This window comes from Zonotrichia albicollis, chromosome 10 (assembly GCF_047830755.1).
Source record: "Zonotrichia albicollis isolate bZonAlb1 chromosome 10, bZonAlb1.hap1, whole genome shotgun sequence".
In the NCBI taxonomy this organism is placed as follows: domain Eukaryota; kingdom Metazoa; phylum Chordata; class Aves; order Passeriformes; family Passerellidae; genus Zonotrichia; species Zonotrichia albicollis.
The window spans coordinates 28,286,982-28,302,695 of record NC_133828.1 but is presented as its reverse complement, the minus strand read 5'-3'; the positions used below and the strand labels follow the sequence as shown (position 1 = coordinate 28,302,695).

General features: G+C 37.8%; 1 protein-coding gene and 1 long non-coding RNA gene across 8 annotated transcripts in view; one reads left to right on the top strand and one right to left on the bottom strand.

Moving 5' to 3' along the window:
• The window catches only part of LOC102061201 (sodium channel protein type 1 subunit alpha), an 89,323-nt gene extending 81,178 nt beyond the window's left edge, over window positions 1-8,145 (bottom strand). For 6 of the 7 annotated variants that reach the window (XM_074548552.1, XM_074548557.1, XM_074548555.1 and 3 more), the window contains exon 1: window positions 8,005-8,145. The gene's annotated coding sequence lies outside the window, so the exon portion shown is untranslated. Of the gene's footprint in view, window positions 1-200; window positions 281-8,004 lie in introns of all 7 variants that reach the window. The other variant, XM_074548554.1, reaches the window with a different exon arrangement.
• A 223-nt stretch (window positions 8,146-8,368) lies between these two features.
• The window catches only part of LOC106629262 (uncharacterized), a 71,857-nt gene continuing 64,511 nt past the window's right edge, over window positions 8,369-15,714 (top strand). The window contains exon 1 of the long non-coding RNA XR_012581979.1: window positions 8,369-8,867. This is a non-coding gene — a long non-coding RNA (uncharacterized LOC106629262). The remainder of the gene's footprint in view (window positions 8,868-15,714) is intronic.

Genomic DNA, 15,714 nt, shown 5'->3' with positions numbered 1-15,714 from the left:
ATAGCTCAGGAGTCTGACACCATAACCACAAAATAAGCATTTCTGAAAAAATAGAATTGAAGAGATTTTCAGTAGGGACAGAAAACACCAACCCATTTTCAAATACTGCTGAGTGAGTAACAACAGCTTTCTCAAAGTGGGGCTGAACAAACAGCCCAATCCCAGGTAATTAGTACAGTGGGATTCTTTTAAACACATACCTCAGACAAGCAGCAGAGAAGAAATCCATTTGAGAAAAGAGGCTGACAGAGCTTGAAGTCCACCTGGCAAATTTCTTGTGCTGTTTGAAAAAGCAAGATGGTTCAGATGGTGAACCAAGCCATATCTACAGCATTAGACCCAGTCCTGGCCATGTAAATCAAGGTAAGAGGTGCCAGCAGTGCACCTGATCAGACAGACTGAGGGCTGGGGGAGGGAGAGAGAAAAGAGAGGGCTGCCTTTCCTCCTTTGGGAAAACATTGGTGTGAAGCATTCAGCCTTTAACAGAGCTTCTCCATGGGAAGGAAAACTGTACTGTCCTGCAGTGCTTGCTTTAGATTTTAATATGTCTTCCACGAGAAGGAACAACACGGCCTCTCTTATCTTCCAAAAAGTTTGGGGAAAATATGTAACAATAATTTAAACAAAATCACCCTCCAGCAAAGAGGCAAACACCGAAAAGTATAAGGCCACCGAAACAGATCTTGTAGCAAAATGCTGAGATGCCAAAAGGAACTGATTGCAGCTTGAAAAACATTTTTGAAGCAAAATACCCAAATTTCTCCTCAATTATATGCTTAACAGTAACTATAAAGCAAGCACTCAAAAAAAAAAAAAAAAAAAAAAAAAAAAGGAAGGGAGGTTGGGGATCCATGCTGACTGCTCACATAAATGCACTAAGGTCTAGGATTTACCATCCTCCTGGCTTACCTGATAAAACTGGAATTTTAAAAGCATTATGAAAAAAAACTCCAAAAACCCCCCAGGAGACAGTGATGATGAAATGCTTGAAATGCTAATAGAGGTGTTTAGATTCTCAGTTCCAAAAGATTAAAAAGTGTTATAAATTGCTGCATTCTCATTGAGAACGGGGAAAAAAAAACCTCTGCAGTATCCTCTCTGCTTTGTTCTCAGCTTCCTGTTCTGAGGCTCACTCTATGGTACCTAATACAAATCAGCAAATAGCAGAGGGAAAAAAAAAGAGGGGGGAAGGGAGGAGGGTAAAGAGAGACAGAAAGGAGGGTAAAGATAGAAAAAAAAGGGGAAAAAAAAAAAAGATACTAAGCCATCACCTGAAAGGACAGCCCCATCTATTGGTAAAAGCAAAGAACCGGCTGGAAAAGATCGCTTTTTTAAGATTTCCTGACCTAAACGAGACGGAAAATATGCAACTCCCTTTTCCTTCAGGGAGGGACAAAGGGCAGGGATAGTGCTGAGAAATAGATTTCTTTATCCAGTGTTAAATGAACTAAGGTTTTCAGTAATTTTAATTTCTTTTCAGTTAATTACTTGTCTCTGAAACGTGTGAAGGAAATAGTTTGCGTTAGTCTCAGCCCCTTACGAAAGCACCAGAAACCTTTCCAGGTCAGCCTCTGGCATGTCACAGATAAACGCTACCTGTCCTCTGTCCCATTTTATACCTGCCCACTGAGGACTGGGGGAGACTCAACCTCATCAGTCATGGGTTCAGTCACCAAAAAAAGGGTTCCTGAGCCCGAGTCCCGTGACGTGTCCATCCATTGCAGCCTGCACTGCTGATCACGCCGCTGGTACGGCTGCCACGTCAGCTCTATACATCCCCGGGATTCAGATGGCAGCTGCGCAGCCAAATCTGGAACCCAGACAAAAAAAGGCTCCTTTTTAATATTCACACTGCTAAGTGACAGTAACTGCTAACACAATGAACCCCATCTGCATTGGACCAGCCTCAGCTGGAGCTGAATCAGACAGCATTCTGCATTTCTCATTTTGCTGTACTGAGCAATGAAATAAAAATGGGGATGGCCATGAGTTAACGCTTGTGAAAGCCCCAGTGCCTGCCAGGCTGGACAGGGGTGGGCACAGACTGGTAGGAAAGGAAAGGAGGAGGCAGTGACTGCCAAGGTGAGAGGTGCATGGAAGGAGGGCTAAAAATAACATTGCATTTCTTTCACTGCTCAATGCCACTTCTGCATCTAAAGGCAGAAGAATATGAATCTAATGAATACCTGTATGCAATGAGGCATATCTATAACACACACTTGATGTTAACCTCTGATTCAATGACTCCAAGAAGCTTTAATGAATTTTATGCCTTAGAGTCAATTCCAATATTCTGATATGGGGTTTTTTTCTAATATTTTTGCATCATGATGTTTTGATTGCTTAAACTTTGTTTGAATTCAAGCTGTGTGAATCAGAATTTTTCCACCTCCCAGTGGTGACCTGAGGTGCTTGTCCCAGGAAGCACTTGTAATCCTCTCAGTATAATACCTAATTTTCAAGCATTTATCAGTACAGAATGCTATGAACAAGTGTTCTAATAATGAAGTCTAATTGCTCAGTTTTTAAATATGTTTTCTTCAAATACTGCGGTGATTAAAAGAACACATCAAGCGAGTGCGTGACACTGAATATTTAGTTAAAACCCACCATAATAGATTGAAATACTAATAGTAAAATGTGACATAGAAATGGCAAGACCAAACTGGACACAACCATTCAACCTGTCTCCTTTGAATACATCTGAGCTCTGATTTACAAAGGCCTCACATGCTTTCATCTTTGACTGCTATCATGATCACCAGTTTCTAATATAGCTTTTCTGCTGGCACTAGGTTGCTCAGTGGCTCAGGCAGGTTCCCTTTACCCAAAAGCTGAGTCTATGATCTTCAGGTAGAAAGAGCAATCATTATCTTAATATTAGCAGTTGGTAGCACACAATTCAATTTTTTGGTTCTTTCTGAGGTACAATTCTAAAGGGAGATTTGTGTGTTTTTCTCATATTTGCAAAGCTCTTTGGGATCATGCAGAGCATTTTCAGGTGACAAATGACTTTGTAGCACTAGTAACCCACCTGACTCAGAAGCCTTAAACTTTTAAATACTAAACAGATACAATTGCTGATGCCAACTGATCATTCCCAGAAATCTTTCTGTTCATGGAGGATGTTTCTGGAAATGATGAATAGTCCGGTGTTTATAAACACAGATTTATGACAAGGTTAAAGGTAATATAATTGCTCCTCAGCCTGAAGTTTTAGTATGAGTCCCTCCAGTCTTTGCTAGGCACATATGACATGTTTCAGGCATAGTTCCTTTCAAATATTGCACTTTGAAATGAAATAAACATAAAATTAAACACTAAACTAGGAAAAAATGAACTAAGACATCCTTCTTTAAGCATAATGAGAAGTTCAGCATAGGATGCTTATGACCACTGACTTTGAGAAATCTCCAAGTATCATGAACAGAGTGTTCAAAACTGCTTTTTCCAAGCAGATTTCTCATGGCTACAATTTCACTGCTCATAGTACAACTAGGTGCTCATATTCAGCTCCAGCAGCTTACATTGTCAGGAAAATTTATAGAGTTTCTTATTATCTTAACAAGCTTCTTTGTGGCTTCTTGAACCAGACTGTCTTCTGTTATGGGGTTTGAGAGAGATTTGAACAACACAACAGCAACTTCTTTCCAACTGCTAAAGAGCTATACCCCATAAATTCTTGTATTTTTAAAGTTTTATATATTGCACCACAACTGAAAAAAATGAAAAAGGTATAGATTTCTCAGCCAGAGCTGCTCTAATCCTAAGATAGATGGAAAATTAGTAAATAAAACATGGTCTCTTTCCTGTCCTCCCCAAAATCTAATATTTGCCTTTTTTACCATCTGTAAACAAATAGCAAACTGCTAATAACTAGTCAAATCATTTTTGAAACCAAGCAAGACCAGGATATTCATTGCATTTTGTTTGGGAATCTCTGAGCAGTTCTTTGTGCAGGTGGGGTGACAAATCCCTCCCTGAGTGCCCAAGGAGGAGATGGGCATGGGCTGGAGCAGCCACCCTGGAGGGGATGGCAGGCACAGAGCAGAGCAGGGACACAGCTGCCAGGCACACCTCCAATGCAGCCATGAGCTTGCAATCCTGCAGATTTCACATTCTGCAGACCTGGTCATTTTGCTTTAATGGGGATCTGTGGTTCATGCGTCCTCATATTCATTTTGACCAGTCCTGCCTCAGGAACACTGTGTAAATATTTAAGGGCACTGGTGAAGAACAGTCCACTAAGATTTTGGCTCAAGAGTCTTAGTAATCACCAGGCATTAGGAGAGTCTGTTATTCTTCAGCACATGAAAAGATTCATCTGGAACTCCTTCTCTTGTGCCCCTCTGCAGCACAGTTCCTTTTCTGAAAAGACCTTTTAATGAACTGTAAATGAATTAAAAAGGGAACGTGAGTTTATGTATCTCTATCCTTCAGCAGTTTTGCTGCAACAAACAACTATGTTTCAGCATTTTTTTGCTGCAAACATATTTGTGTAAAATATAGAGAAACCTTCAAAATTAACCTTAGAAGTTCAGATGTTCAACTATGGCAGGTAAACCACATAAGCAACAATTCATAACGGTATGTTCAATTAATAAAGTGTTAAGAGCAATATATAAATATATATGTGCCTTCTTAATTAAAGTTTATCAGGTACATTTTATTTACTAAAACATTTAAAGCAAATCTCCCTTGATTCTTTACAATATCTCTTTCTAGTGTTCTAGCAATGAATTCTGTGAATTACAGTGGGTGTGGGAAACAGCTAATGGAGTAATTAATCTAACAGATAAGGGATTAGCCAGCCAAGATCCTCAGTGGATATGCTGGTGAACATCATGATTGAAGGGACATTTTCTCTTTCTAAACTTGTGTACCAATTGTACTGCAGTCACAGAAGTGCTATCCAAGCAGTTAAAGGTGGGAAACATCATAATGGAGACCCAGGACCTGAAAAATGAGACAAACTGTAGCAACACAGAAGACTGCATCCAACCAGTTTCAAGGAAGAGCAAGGAAAACCTCTGAATAAAAAGCAGAGTAACTTTTTGCACAAGGAACAAAGCACATCTCCCAGCTTCTAAACAGCTATTTTGAGAATAGGTAGAGCACATTTCTACTGCAATAGATTTTTGTCTAGGAATTAGCAATATTTTTGCGTACTAGATGCAAATAAAAACTGGCAGTTCTAGACAGTGAAAGATCTGCATTTGTGAGCCCAAACTTACATGGAAAGCTTGTAAACTGTACTACTACAGTCATATTTAGTTGTTACATGATATAAACTAAAACACTAATATTTTTAGTCTTTCCTTCTCAATTTAGCACTAATTCAGCCATATGTGTGTCATCACAATATGTATCTCAACTACTCAAGTAAAATGGATCTGAGATCTGAATAACTTATTTGACACACCTTGGTATTGTGTCCATGCTTGTCAGTTTTAGTGTAATTTCCATAACTATAAAGACAGCAAAGAAACTCCTTTGCAGTACAGAATATTCTAGTGCTCAGAGAAAAAGTGAAGAGATAAATTTGTCAGAAAATCCAGGTACATACTCTCATTTGAGGGAATATAAAATATATTGAAAGTAAGCTACTTATGTAGTCATGGATTGGACAATTCCAGTAAACCACAGAAAAATACCAGGAGGAGGTACTGACCACTAATAACCAATATCCAGCATTGTAGTGGGTTCAAAAGATATTTAACAGCTCAGATTCAATTTCTCAGACACAAAGTGATACACCAGAATATGGGATATATGAATACACATAAGAAACACCATATTCTTACACTTTGTATCCTGCTGTAGTGTCTGCAGCTTGCTATGCTGAGAAGTACTGTGTGCCCTGCTATGAACCATGATGCAAAAAATAAAAATAAGACTTCCAGATCACTATACATTTAAAGACAATAAGGCTTTTTTCTTCTTCTAATTGAATAGATATGTTATTAATACTCCTTGAGCCTGTAAGAAAATACCTCAAGCACCCACACTTGAAAGGGAATGGAACACAGTGTACTCATATATAATAGCGTAACTATTTTAGAACACTTCATGCAGCAAGAGACAAAGAATGTGAAGTACATCATTACAAAAATTCATGGCAGCTGGCAGTTTTGTTCTAAGTTCCTATACTATGCTATTATTTTAAGTTTGTTTGAAGACATACTTCTGTACTTTGAAGTCTGAAGTGGTATCTATAAAATATTATACAATGTAATGTGCTGCATTGCAACAGAGGTGTTATCAAGATTCCAAAAATGAGCCACACTTTCTTGAACCTAACTTTCACAATGTAATTCATGAAGGCAGCAGCCAGGTGTATCTAATAAAATCACAGCACAGTCTATATGCCTGCCATTAAAAAGAAAAAAATTAGTAACTGGTAAGGTAAGACCATGATGAACAGACAATTCACTGCTGGGCAGTTCTTTTCCAGAGAAAGAGAGCTTTTAAAAACAATAAGAAAATGATAAAACAATCCACCTCGCTTTGAAACAAGTGCTGATATTAAAGCCTGCTAGTTATTTCTAGAACAATGTGAAGAACAACTAGTTTTTTTATGGGGAGGCAAAAACACATTTAAAAGGCTTCTAGGCTTCCATTCTTCCCATCAACATGAGTTGTAATCTAATATTAACACATAAACTCATATAAATATCCAACCTTATTTTGATTTAGGGGACCTTGGCATTTACATTTAAAGTGAGCAGTTACCTATTAGACATGACATTTTTTTCAGTGCCATATCATAAATTGTCAACAAATTTTGCATTCTTAATTTACTATTTTGACATTCATTAACATAATAAAACACCACTATTTTAAAGTTCATATTAAAAAGAAATCTTGGCAGTAAGCTGTTAAATACAGTGCATTGATAACAATGCTGACCAAAGTTCCTCTCGGTTTTGTTTTGTTTTTGGTTTTTTTTTTTACTATACATTCCCCAGTATTTTTTAATTCATTAATGTATCTTAAATTTGTATTAACATTCACAAATTGCTGAGTCCCATGAAGGAGATTCACAGTACCCCAGAACAAAAAAGTTGCTGTCCAAGGTACTGCACATAAAGACAAGTGTTCCAATTAATCTCTTGAATGTGTTAAAAATGTTTTCAGATTTATTAGCTGTCCTTAGAAAGCAAGCTATCCCTGCTGAAATTCCTTACATGATACTGCAGTATCAGTGTTATGCTGTTACTTTCCAGGGCCTCTTCTACTGCATTCCAGTATGATCAGACATTCCAGCACCTGACAATACCCAGTCTGTATAATTAAGGACGAGCCTGTTCTAGTCTTTGTTACAGACTGATTTTCAGCAGGGCTGAAATACAAAACAAAGTCTTTGAATTCTACATGGTGCATGAATAAAAGCTGCCCTCTAATATAAATCCAGCTCCCATGTATTGTTCTGGTATTCTGCAGAGCAATCACTAAATGTAATTTTATCTGCAGTATTCACCTTACATATCTCAGAAGCATAATTATTCACACATTCATGCAGTACATAGCAAATAGCATCCTGGGTTTAATTGCTGCTTCAAAAAATAATCCTAGAGTATAAGAAAATTAAATACCATTTTTGTTTCTTTTGTTATGTTTAATAGGAGAAGCATAATTGTAATTTGCAAGGCTAAAATAATGCAACAGCCAAGAACTGCAGTAAACCTCTAAGAGCTAATAGCAATATGCAATAATGCTTTCCCACACTATCTTCAAGCAAATGGATTTAATTCACTGCTTAATCAGTCAAATTATTATTAATATGGCTAGAAAGGATGTTTCTTAACAAACCCAATTTATGGTTTATTTATTTGCAAAGTGTCTTAAGGCTGAGATGTCTAGAAGAACTACTGTGTTAATTCAATCATGCTGACAGAGCTGGTTTCACCTAAGAAATGATCTCTGCAATTCACAGCATGGCTGACAGCTATCTGCATGGAAAAGCAGCACAGTATCCACTAAAATCATGCAAAAAACACTCACCCAAGAAGAAGTAGCAAAGATGAGGATCCAGCTTCCAGACCCCATGAAGCTGAGGGAGCAATCCAGCAGCTTGCTCAGGCCAGCAGTGTCTCTCCTACACTTGACCTAGACTGCCTTACATAATGAGGAAGCAGTGCTGTATCCTGTGTGGAGGAGCAAGCTGAATGTCATCACTGGCAGAAGTAGGGAGAACTGGCAGCAGGCAGGCTGGTAGTTAGCATGGAGATCACGAAGTCTGCTTTCCCTGACTGCTCTGGGAGAAAACACAAGAACAGCTCAGAAATGCTGCTGTCATTCTTCCCCTGGAACGAATGACCGGAAGGAGCGAGGGTGTTCCAAGTGTGAGGCAGGGAGCAGGAGCTGAAACTGCAGCTGTACCTGCTCCAAAGCAGCAGAGCTCCTGCCACAGGGTGTCTGCAGGAGCTGAAACTGCAGCTGTACCTGCTCCAAAGCAGCAGAGCTCCTGCCACAGGGTGTCTGCAGGAGCTGCAGCTGCAGCTGTACCTGCTCCAAAGCAGCAGAGCTCCTGTCACAGGGTGTCTGCAGGAGCTGCAGCTGCAGCTGTACCTGCTCCAAAGCAGCAGAGCTCCTGCCACAGGGTGCCTGCAGCACTGCTCAGCTGCAGCTGTACCTGCTCCAAAGCAGCAGAGCTCCTGCCACAGGGTGCCCGCAGCACTGCTCAGCTGCAGCCCCAGCAGCGCAGCAGAGCAGCGAGGGACACGAGGGACACGCTGCTCCCGCACACCTCTGCCTGGCCACGGCTCACTGCGGTGAGTACAGGGGAAGCATCGCTACAAGAGAAACTCTGGGATGCATTTCCAAAGGGAACTGCTATTCCCTCCAAGAAATCTTACTGCATGCAGGTCAGTTTCTGGAAAGTACCCATTTTTTACCTGTTGTACGTCGTGTTACAGGGGTTAAACTGCTTCTATTACAGAGGTTTGATTTTACAAGAAAATGATGGGTAAGATATATTATCTGTTGTGAAGACATTTACAGTAATTTCTGATGTTTCTCCGCTTTTTTTCTCTTTTTTCTTGAGAAGCCTTTGTATATTTCATAGTTTATTATTGTTTGGGTCATATCAGCACTTCAGTGCAGGGCACAACAGGAGAAACAACTATTCAGGCTTAACCAGCCATTAAAACCTACATAACCTTGTTTACAAAAGCTTACTTTATATAAACTAAAACTATTACATATAACTTGTACTCCATAATTTATTTCATTTCAATCCTTCAATAGTAACTAAAGAAGCTTAAATACATGCAATGCATATACAAATTATTCTTGAACTAATATTTTGATAAAGTTTCTCTTTACAAAAGAAGGTAAAGGTTTCACTAAGATGTTTTGTGGTTATACTTGAGACTGCTTGATTAGACATAAGAGTAAAGGCAACTGGACACAAAATCCCATGGCAACATAAAGGCAGGTCAAGAAAAGTTTTAAGTCTCAATATGGAACATTGACTGGGGTTTACAGAACTCAGGTTAGGTGCAGACTCTATTATTATTAGTTATGTCCTCCTAGACTAAACATGACTTAAGGTCTGATCTCAAAAGGGAAAATCAAGGTGAAAGAGATAAAAACAATACAAATTTTTGTTTTCCAAATCTATCTAATTTATATTTCTTCTTTTGAGATAAACTTACGATGACCTATCGAATTTCATCAGGTAAAAAAATGCTCGGTTTTCACTGGTTTTCAAATATATATTTTCATTGTCTCTTGTTGAATGCTTTCCTTTTTTCCTTTCTTGAGAATCAAAAAGACAAAAAGGAAAAAAAGAAAAAAGTCAGAAGCATTTAATATAAAAGGCAGATTCCTAATAAGACCTACAGCTAGCATGCCCTGAGTTAAGTTGAATGTGGAAGAAATAAAAAAGCAAGAAAATCATATTTTGAGAATTATTTTTAAAAACCAATTATTTCTGTATTTGAAAACAGTAACTGTTTTTCCAATCTTCAGAAAATAGCATTAAAAATACCTTGGAGCAGTTTTTTACATATTGGTTTAGACTGCTAATGAGGAGTATCTATTAAAACTTTACATAATTTGTGTGCACCAACCTTGACTTTTGGTGTGTTTCAAGTGTTAAGTAAGAGTTCTTGCTTTAGAAAAAATCTACTTACATACTTGGCCTGGGTTAATCAAGAGTTGAAAATATCATGACCTTATTAGGCTTTGGAAAAATACACAAACAGTTTGATTAAGTTGCAAAACCAGTGATTCTGTTGGTCACTCCAAACAGCAAAGCAAACAAAGTACTCACCTAAAGGGAGCTCAGGTGCCTCCACAGCCATGGCACTGGACAGGACAGTCCAACTAGAGATAACCAAATGTTGAATGCATCAGGTTGGAAAATAAAGAAAGTTCATTGGTAAAATATAGGTTACACAACCCAACCCACAGAAACTGGGTAGAAAAAGCTACCTAAATGAACAGAATGCAAATTTGGCTGGCAGCATTGCAAAGGCAATATACAGTTTGCTTGATGTTGCAGTTCAGGCAAACTTGTCTAAGTTTGATACAGCTGATTCCATCTTTGGGCTAAATCATGAATCAGATATTCCTGCAAAGTTTTCCAGTCTTATTTTCCATGATATTTCCTACAACTGTGTATCCAACCAGAGAACAGCCTCATCACAGTCTGGATAAGTAAATCCAGTGTAATGGTTTGCAAACATTAAGTTTTGTCATTCAACATACACCTGAAAGCCATAGCTTTTGTCTGGAGTATAAATACTGTTTACTTCTCTCAGGTAGTAGCCAAATTGCTCCTCCATTGAGCCACAGTACTTTTCAGTTTACAGTAACTCCTATAAGCATTTTTCCTTGGGTCAAATCTGCTGGCAAGTCAAGACTATCTAAACAAATTGATACAGAAATTGCTGACATGTAGAACTTTCAGCAAAAGACTCTTTCTGAGCCAGCTGCACTGTATTAATGTGAGTATTAAGGGCTAATGCTTGACAGTGGTAAGAAAATAAGTCAAGTTTACATAATACTCAACTAGCATATTAATTATTCTGATGCCTCAGCAGATAGATGGTCAAAGTAAATAAAGTAAATTCAGTTTGAAAAAAAACCCTTTTAAAAACTGTAGTCTTTTGAAAAACTACTGCAGAAAAATCTGCTGATTGGAAAAGAAGAATGGACTAGACAACCCCTCATGAGGATGGAGATGAAAATATGAATGTTTGGGGGCTTAATGTGAGGAGTTAAAAACTACATAAACTTGCTACACACATTAGGAAGACAATGCTAGTCATTATTACAGAAGAGTGTAAGCCTATGAAACAAATTCTGGAATGGTTCTTTTATGGAAAATATGGCAATGGAGGTTTGCAGCGCTTGTCACTAAATTGCCCTTACTTGCTGAGTTTATTTCCACAAGGTCCTTTCTATTCCATGCTGAAATGAAGGAAGCAGTATCTCATAGACCTTACTCCTGCCAACAACCTTGAGTAAACAGGACAATGTTTTTTTAGACACCTTGCTCTTAAGATGCCTTGCACATAAATAAATCATTACTTGAGGTTTGCTCATACTAATATAGATTCCATTTGGGATCTGCTGAAACACTAAAATGCTCTGGTATCAGTGACTGGAGAGACAACTACAATATCTTGTGGTGCAGGTTTTTGGCGTTTTTTTTCTGTCCTTCTCTGTGACCCTTCTTTCTTTTCTCAAAATAATTCATCACTTGTGTTCCTGAACAACCTGCACAAGTGAGTCATGCTGAAATGTGTAAACAATGGCTCAAAGTCTTCAAAAAATAAACTCCTGCATTTAGACCTGACAACACATAGTCCTGTGAATGGAGGAGGAGGGGGATTCCTTACAGGAGTCCTCTACCCAAGTCTCTCTGAAGACTTTGACCATTTCTCTGCATGTGCTAATTCTGTAAGCAAAACCTATAAATGTATAACACATACCTCCTTTTTGAAACAGGTAGCAAAAACTTTTGATTTCTTTCTTCAAATATTATCTAGCAGCTCAAGACCTCAATTTACTCTGCATATATTTTTTTATTAATTGACCTAGTCATATCACAATGAAGACCACGGGAGGACTAGTCAAAGAGGAATGATTTTCTCTTTTAGTTGGCTGAACTTCCACCTATCTGACTAACATCAATATTCAAATAGGCAGAAGAACATCTCTAAGTACCCTTTTGTCCTTAAATGATACCTTACCAACCTTGCAGCTGAATGAAACAGCATTTTAAAAAGCGGTCGTATTTCCAAACAAATTGTACAATTTAGATGTTAAGATGTGTCAATGTTTTCAAGCCTCCTTTCCTTAGCATTTGACAATATTTAGTGCCCTACGTATACACAAGAAGGTCCCTGATTTTCCCCCAAATGATGAAATATTCCAGTCATGAAAGGTGAACACTGAACACTCGAATTCAGTGGATACTCCTCAGATGGGTATCGCTAATTTGGCAATTTTGTGCTCGCATGCAGTTTCTGATATTTAACAATATACATTACCCCAGAAAATGACTAAAAAATTATAATCCAATTAAGCATAAAACCTTCTACAATTAAACTATGAACATTAAATAGGTCAAGGTCACAGTAATCTGAATATTCATAGACTGTTCTTTCATTTCTCTTTGACATCTCTTCCTCTACAATAAAACTAGCTATGATAGTCCTTTAAATTCCTTTTCAAGATTCTTTGTGAGATTTATAGGGTTGCCTATTATACCTCTGAGAGTGCCTATAAACTGATTTCCCAATAGACTATTTTTGTACTTATCTCATAAAAAACCATCTGCTGTTTTGCATATTAATACTATAAGAGAATGGCAAAAATAAGAGGAAAGAAAAAAGTTGAAAAATGAAATAGCAGTTAATTAACAATTCAATAAATATGCCTATTTATTTTGACTAGATGAATGATCTTTATCAACTGAAAATAATTAGTACTGGCAGGCTTTTCTGCTGGATTTTCTTGTGTCACTGATTCCAGGATGTTGAATTTACATTTAAATTATTTTTAGCATCTCCCCAAATTAAGTTTTATGAGCCTAAGAGCAAAAAAAAGAATGACACTTAGTTTTGGAGTTAAGTTGTCAGTCATTCATCAGAACATTTCTAGAAATTGTAGTGGTAGTACCTTGAACTCCAAGCCATGAGTTATTGATGCCTAAGAACAGTATCAGGCAAAACAGATTTATGGTTCAGCATAGTAAATGTACCATTAGCACTAAAAGCAATAAGGTGCCTTTTTTTTCTTCTTTTTATTTTTTCCGAACCCCTCCTAAATAGCCCCCAGCATGCACCATTTGTGATATTGATTTAACACAGATGCAGAACTGGCTAACACAAAATCCTGAAGGACCTACTACAGCGAACGTGTTTGCAAGACTGGTTATCCCCTCTAGCAACACATGAAGATACAATCAGTACTCACTTTTGGCTAAAAGGCATAAATTCATCACTTCAGTTTCATTCTGGATCCAAGTACCTTATTTCTGTCTTTCTTTAATTGACATGGCCCAGACCAGTCAAACAAGCTATATTACTTTCATTAAGTTTTAATGTCTTTTCAAGTCTTTGAAATGTCTGTATTTTTGGGAAGAAAAATAATTCAGATATAATTCTTTATAGAAAAGTGATACTTCTTGCATTTTGCTTTACCATAAATTTTAGAAATATGCTTAATAACTGCAGGGTAGCAAAAGGGTGGGTGAGCTGTTAAATGTTTTCAACAGATCTCTTCGGTTACCACCAAAGAAATTGTTTCAGCTCCTATATTCTTGTTCCTCTTATTTCCATCATTTGGATGCTTCCAGGAAATAATAAAGATTCCCTTTTGGTTTCTTGCTTTTCTTCCCAAGATGTTCCCAGTTACTTGGACATAGTTTACAATATAAGAGCTCACAATTAGGTAAATCTGAAGCGTGTGTCTCAGGTAACTTTTCAAGTCTCTAGTGTCTGTAGGTATTTTCCACAGAGGACTTACTGAGCAGTAACCAAAGCTCTTCATGTTATGTATTCCACATCCAAATTTGGAACTTTCACACTAAAAGATCTCATAGGCAAGACACTGTTCAGCCTTCAAACTAGGTAGAGTGAATACAGATGGTGCTCAGGCATCTAGGTCAGGGTGTGCTTCTGTCTCCATTTCTCCTTCACCAACCCAAAGATAAAGCTCAGTAAAAAGGAGACAAGTTTTTAGGATAATACCTTTGTACTAAACACATCAACCTTCATTCAGTGCTGCATGACACAGTGGTCCAATGCACCAGATGTCCCAAATCTCTGTGTGTTGAGGGTAGTCCCATGTAGAGCAGGAGAATTCAGGGGCTGTCAGTGAAAATCTGCAAATCCCAGGTTCTGAGGTTCCAGTCCTTTGCTGATTGATAACCAGTGTTTTATTATTTACAAAGGAAGATACATCCTTGCCAGCACCTTAGGTTTGCACATTTCACATTGCACATTACACATTTCACACTTAAGTGATCCTTTGCCTAATGCTGAGCTTAGCAGCGCTGCCCAAAAGCGTTAAAAAGATACGAATATTATCTCCTCTAAAGAAAATTCAGTACCTTCTAAAATGCCTTGTTTTAAAACATTTGTTTTATCTGTCAGAATAAGTAATATTTTGGCTACCATTGATTTTTCATTTAAGTAAACTCTGAAATAAAAACAATTAACACAATAATTGCAAAATCAAGACTAGCATTTTGATGTTTGCAGGACAAAGTGACAGGAAAGTCTGTTATATTTGCTTATCCTGCTCATCTTTTTGATGCAGCTGTCTCTTTTTTCCTTCCCTTATGTGAGAAAGTAAACTAAATGTCCTTGTAAGCCACTCTGGCTTGATTTCAGGCAGAGTAAATCAAACAAAAAACAAAACCAGCCATAAACAGACAAAAGCAATGCCTAAAATGCCTCATCATCAAATGATATTAGCTCTTTATGCTAATCTATTTCAAAATGGTTCCACACTGTAAAGCAATGATATCTGAGAGAAATCTACTGAAGGAATTCTCCCTTTCTCAATCTTCCCAGTTGGTAATTCTTCAAAATTCAGCTGTATATTCTCAAATCACTAAGTCCTTAGAAGTCAATAAAGGCAAATACTCTTTTGTTCCTATTTTTAACAGGTCATCTCAGTTGAATTCAGCAATTTCTGTTGTTTAAGGTACTTTAATGATGAAAATTCTTTCCTTGATCATATTTACTTTAACAGTTTTAAAATTTTATTGGAAGCTGTGGCAATGTGACCTTGAGAAAGACAAGCTTCTACTCTTCCTCCTTCAGTTGCTCACAACGCAGTATTGGGATGCCTATCACAGTCCTGACAGAGACTATCTTCCTCCCAGAACCAGCACCTCAATTTAATTCAGCTTTGAATCATTGCCTTGCAAAACGCAGATTTTGGTCTCCTTGTGTCCAAAGGTGGACTTGCAGAGGAAATCAAACAATGAAATCTCTCTGTTCTATCACCAGAGAACAACTGGCTAAAACCTTCTGAAAACTCCAGGTCTAAAAGAGTCCTCTGGGAAGGAGATTGAGCTCTTTCTCACAACACATATCAGAATTTCTTTGGAGCTCAAACAGAATCACAGAATAATTTAGGCTGGAAAAGACCTCTTACATTGCATCCAACCATTAACCCAGCACCACTGTGTTCACCACTAAACCATGTCCCCAAGTGCCATTAGAATAGAAACTCGAACAGAAA